The sequence below is a fragment of the Montipora capricornis genome, chromosome 10, assembly GCF_036669925.1.
Source record: "Montipora capricornis isolate CH-2021 chromosome 10, ASM3666992v2, whole genome shotgun sequence".
In the NCBI taxonomy this organism is placed as follows: Eukaryota; Metazoa; Cnidaria; class Anthozoa; order Scleractinia; family Acroporidae; genus Montipora; species Montipora capricornis.
Window position 1 is genome coordinate 42,411,264 of NC_090892.1, and position 5,000 is coordinate 42,416,263.

Sequence of the window (5,000 nt, forward strand, 5' to 3'; positions counted from 1 at the left end):
AAATAGCAAATGTTATTAGCAGCTTCAATTTCATGGCTATTGTCTTCTTTGTCTGGGTCTACCTCGACCTAAAGGCGTACCAGCTCCTTGTGGCTTTAGTCTTGGAGGACCTTGGCTACATTCCTCATCATTAAAGAGATACTGATCCATGGTATGATATCTCTCAAAGCAAGAGGCGGGGCACATGTAGGTGTCACACAATCCACACATGTACGGTGTTAACACTCTCTCAATATGTACCTTGCATGCACATCTCTTCTTTGCTTTGACAGGAAAGTGACCCAAGTTAAGATTTCTGCAAAATAATGGGTCAGTGGGAACTTGTGGCGAATCATGCCTGTAGGTTCTGCGCCCATGGAGACCCCGGATTATATCAAGTTGAAACTGCATCATTGAGGTTTCCTTTGCCATGAATGCAACAATGTAAAACATATGCATTTAGAACTGATACCTCTAGTAGATGGTAAAACAGTTTCAGGTACCAAGTCCACCCTTTCATCAGTCTGGCATGCCGTGGTTCTCTGGTCAGCCAAATCGACCCCACCCATGTGTGAGTTGTATTCCTGTATGGGTACAGGACACCAAAACTTCTTTCTTTGCCACACATTTGCCTCCCTAATAGCTCTTTCGACAGAAACTGTGTCTATTGATGCTGGCAGGTTGTTATAAGAGTTACTGGCTTCCTGTCTTTCCATGTAACACATGTTACAGTCCCTTTTTGCCTATAAATAGCCTCTCCACGTTTCAACTTTTTAACTTTATCTGAATTTGCTTTTGTGACATCTCTTGGCAAGCCAATCCTGTCACCCCTACATGCTCCACAAGCTTGGACTCCATGTTATATAATTTCTCAAATAGTCCAAAAGATGTATAATAATTGTCCATAAAAATGTTGTAGCCAAATCCATAGAATGGTTCAAGCAACCTTAGGACGACACATTCCGCTAAGCCTTTAGAGTCTGCGGCAGTCTCTTTTCCAGTATAAACAATAATGTCCAAGACATAACCATTGGCAGAGTCTGCTAGAGTAAACTCTTTCAGCAGGTTTATCCTTCATAAATTGTCGCCAAGAAGACGACCTTTGAATTTAATTAATGTTTCATCAACAGACAAGTTACGACTTGGTGAATAGACTTGTTGAAATCGGCCAATAACACGTTCTAAAAATGGACGTATCTTGCCCAGCTTATCATAGCCTTCCTGGCCTCTAGCAGTAAGTGTTGTGTTATCAACAAAATGCAAGTATCTCAGTATCTGAATAAATCTGATCCTTGGAAAAGTTTCCTGGAAAAATGGTGTCAAAAATATTTCATCAGTTGACCAATAACTGACAAGTGTTGGCTTGTTTACAAGTCCCATCGCCAAATTCAGGGCAAGAAATGTTTTGAGCTCATCTTTGGTCACATCATGCCATTTAGCATGGTGTTTGTCAGGGTTTTTCGCACGTTCTTGGGCAGCATAAAGGTTGGTTTGTACTGTCATGAGCTCAAGGACATTATCATTGATAAAATGATGGAACAAATCAACTGGTCTCTCCTTACCTGATATTCGCCATTTGGGCCCAGTCGGCTGGTTGAAAGGAAGCTCATCATGACGAATTACGTCTTCTTTCCAATCATTTTGAGCAGCGGGAGCAGGCAGTCTTCGACGACGAGCTGGATGTGGTTCTGCAGTATCCTATTCCAAATCTTCGGACTCTTCCGTCTGGCTTTCCTCCCAATCAGTCTGGTAGAGGTCAGAGTCAACTGAGTCTCTGTCTAGATAGTTAACTCCACAAACTACTGCTTTCAAAGGCATGTCATCCTCGTCTACAAACACTAAATCAACGTCCTCCGGACGAAAACTTCCTCCTTCCTCACTGCTACAACTTGTCGCCATATTAGAACAGCTTATTTATTAGCTCCCGCGAAAATCACAAAAGTTTGTTTGCGATTTTAGTCAGTGAAAATAGCGAAAACCCAGTTCAAAACGATCAAAATTGCATTGAAAACATTGAAAAACACATTTACCTAGAGGGGGGCTAATCAATTGAGTTGAATGAGCAGTCTGTGACCCAAAGCTTTCCAGCGGTATTTATCGTCACATATGTGTGACGTTAGATGGAAAAGGGTTAATTAAGGCGTAGTAAGCATTGGAAGCTATTTGCTTTCTCCTCTCAATGAGCAGTCTGGTTTCTTACAAACTACGTGAAAACGTACGAGATTCAATTAACTCTTCAGCGTTGTCATCACCGACCATGCACATTTGTTTACATCTTGCACGTGGGTGAAACGCCTGACATTTTGACTGCATGCACATTTTCCCACTTTTATGCAGGACCCCACAAATAAATAACCGAATTTAACTTGGGAATATCTTATTTTTTCTTTGCGGCTCTTGTTGGTCATAATCAGCTCTTTCCAAGACAGCCTGATTATGTGAAAGGTTATAATAATTATAAAGAAATATGATGTAGAATTATTGTCTAATATGTCTGGTTCAGTTCATGTTACTAGTAGTATTGGCTTTTTAGGCTGATAGTCTTCTTCTAATTACAGATTCATCCGGGCAGTTGCTTATCGGTTGACAATCCGCTAGCTTTGTGGTTACATGGGATGGGATAACACAAGACCACTTCCAGCCTGCATATCTCACAACATCAGGACACGTTATCAGACCCTACATCGACAAACAACAGGCTATAGGAAAACCTAGTTGAACATTTTTTTTAATGTAAACGTCTCATTGTTCAAATTACTGTATTGCCTCCAATGCCATTGTTCCTTTCATCTGCTCTAAGGAGGACCATTGTTCAAGGGAGGTCATTTTTGTGGGAAATTTTGGAATAACTTTACAGGGGCAATTATTTTTAATGTAAAAGTAGAACAACTACTGTGCCTTTCAATAACATGCAGACTGTGAAGTGAAAGACTTAACCAATGGTTGCATTTTACACTGCCGTCAATCACAGAACTGGATGGCAGGAAAAAAGCAGCCAATGGTCGATTAAACTTCAAAGTCTGCATGTTACTGAAAGGCACTGTAATTGCAAGCCACGTACATTGTAAAAAACCCTTCATTCAGATATATTGAAATAAAGGAATGGCATTTACTTATCATGTAACTTCATTTCAAATATTTAACAACACTTGGATAAAAGACAGTAATTCTTATCTATAGATCGTTTTCACGTGACCAATTTTCCCGCGAAAATCCTAAATGGCATTCTGTCCTCAAGAGAGTGAAGTCAACGATCCGAATAATCCATGTGAAAATAGCAAACAAAAACCATCCATACCTTTGTCGGTTTATGCTAATAAGCTAGAGGAAAAGGTCAAGAAGCATTACGTTAAAAAAAATTTCGGCCATAGGCATCGATCCGTTCTTGATTGAAGGTAAAAACTTTGAACCGGATTGTTTACCTCCAGTGGAATCGACCGATCTACTGTTCTACCTCGTTTTGGAGACGAGTTATTGTACGAAACAGCAATTTAAAGCATTTCAAAGCTTACAAGCGTACAATCAGATGGTATCCGGATTTATTTCAAGTGTACAAGGCCACACCATGAATGATAAATTTGTAGTTTTGGCGAAAGTTAGACATTCTCAAAGAATGAATGATGCTTTGATTCCAGTGTGGATTGTCACAGAAAGGCAGGGAACAGTAATTTCTGCTCACTGTTGTGGCTGCAAGGCTGATCTCGGTGAATCCTGTTCGCATGTAGCCTCTGTACTATTTTACGTCGAGGCATGGACAAAAATTAATGTCAAGCTGTCATGCATGCAAGTGAAGTGTTCGTGGATCTTGCCTTCATACGTAAAGGAAGTTGAGTACGCAAGAGTTCGCTATATCAATTTCACCTCTGCAAAGAAAATGAAGGCTGACCTGGATGCAACCTTGGTACATTTCTGAAGCAAGAAACAGTCCTCCTGAAGTTAGAAGTCGCCCCAAAATTGTTCCATGTCCATCGGAAGAGGAGATGGATTCTGTCTATGCAGAATTAAATGGCTGTAAATTCAAGCCCATCGCCCTCAGTTTAGTTGCTCCTTTTGCGGACAGCTTTGTGCAAAAAAGCCGTGAAATTCCAACCATTCATGATTTGTCAGACCCTAAATATCAAGATCTCGAGTATCCGGAATTGTTGGAGGTTTGTTCTAAACAAGAAATGTTGCTTTCTGACAATGAAATAAAACAAATCGAGAAAGACACTAGAACCCAATCACAGGGGGCTAACTTTTTCAAACACAGAGCTGGAAGGATTGGAGCTTCTCAAAGCAAGCAAGCATCTCATACAGACCCTGCATTGCCTTCTCAGTCTCTAATTCAATCTATTTGCTACCCTGGCCTGAAGAAATTATTTTGCAAAGGAATACAACATGGGTGTGAACATGAGGCGCAGGCAATCGGTGCTTTTGAAGAAGTTATGAAGGAGCAGCACATAAATTTCAAAATAGTGAATTGTGGTGTTTTTATCAATAAAGAATACCCCTGACTACATGCAACCCCAGACTTTCTCTGTTCTTGTGACTGTTGCTGAGAAGGATGCGGAGAAGTCAAATGTCCTCTGTGTATTGAAAATTGTGACTTTTGAGAACTATGTTTTGAAAGGTTTATGAAGATCTTCATTTATTTGCATCAAACCTCATTAAAAACAGGGTCAATTTTTCACAACTTCCAAATGTTCACCCTAAGGGGGTTATTGCAAATTTCCCCCGCGACCAGTTTTCGTTAAATGTCAGAGAGTGGAAAGTTTACCTGAGCAGTGAATAATTCTTGAATTTTTTGCCAAAATTCAAGTGGTTGAAGTCAGTTATCCCCAGGCACATCCCTCATCTTTACAGTAATGAAATGGCCAAGAAATCCACCATTGTGAACTTACCACTGCTCAATGCCAATGAAGCTAAATATGAGGATTGTGTCAGTATTTTGAGAGCATATGAGAGGTGGATTGCTGAAATTTATCACAAGGCAGGGATACTCAAGGAAGTGCCACATGCTGACAACCCTGAAGTACCAGGGG

General features: G+C 40.4%; 1 long non-coding RNA gene across 2 annotated transcripts in view; it reads left to right on the forward strand.

Annotated features, from left to right (window-relative positions):
* The window catches only part of LOC138021660 (uncharacterized), a 65,894-nt gene extending 62,810 nt beyond the window's left edge, over positions 1 to 3,084 (forward strand). For both annotated transcript variants that reach the window (XR_011126416.1, XR_011126417.1), the window contains exon 4: positions 2,538 to 3,084. This is a non-coding gene — a long non-coding RNA (uncharacterized lncRNA). The remainder of the gene's footprint in view (positions 1 to 2,537) is intronic.
* The last annotated feature ends 1,916 nt before the right edge of the window (positions 3,085 to 5,000 follow it).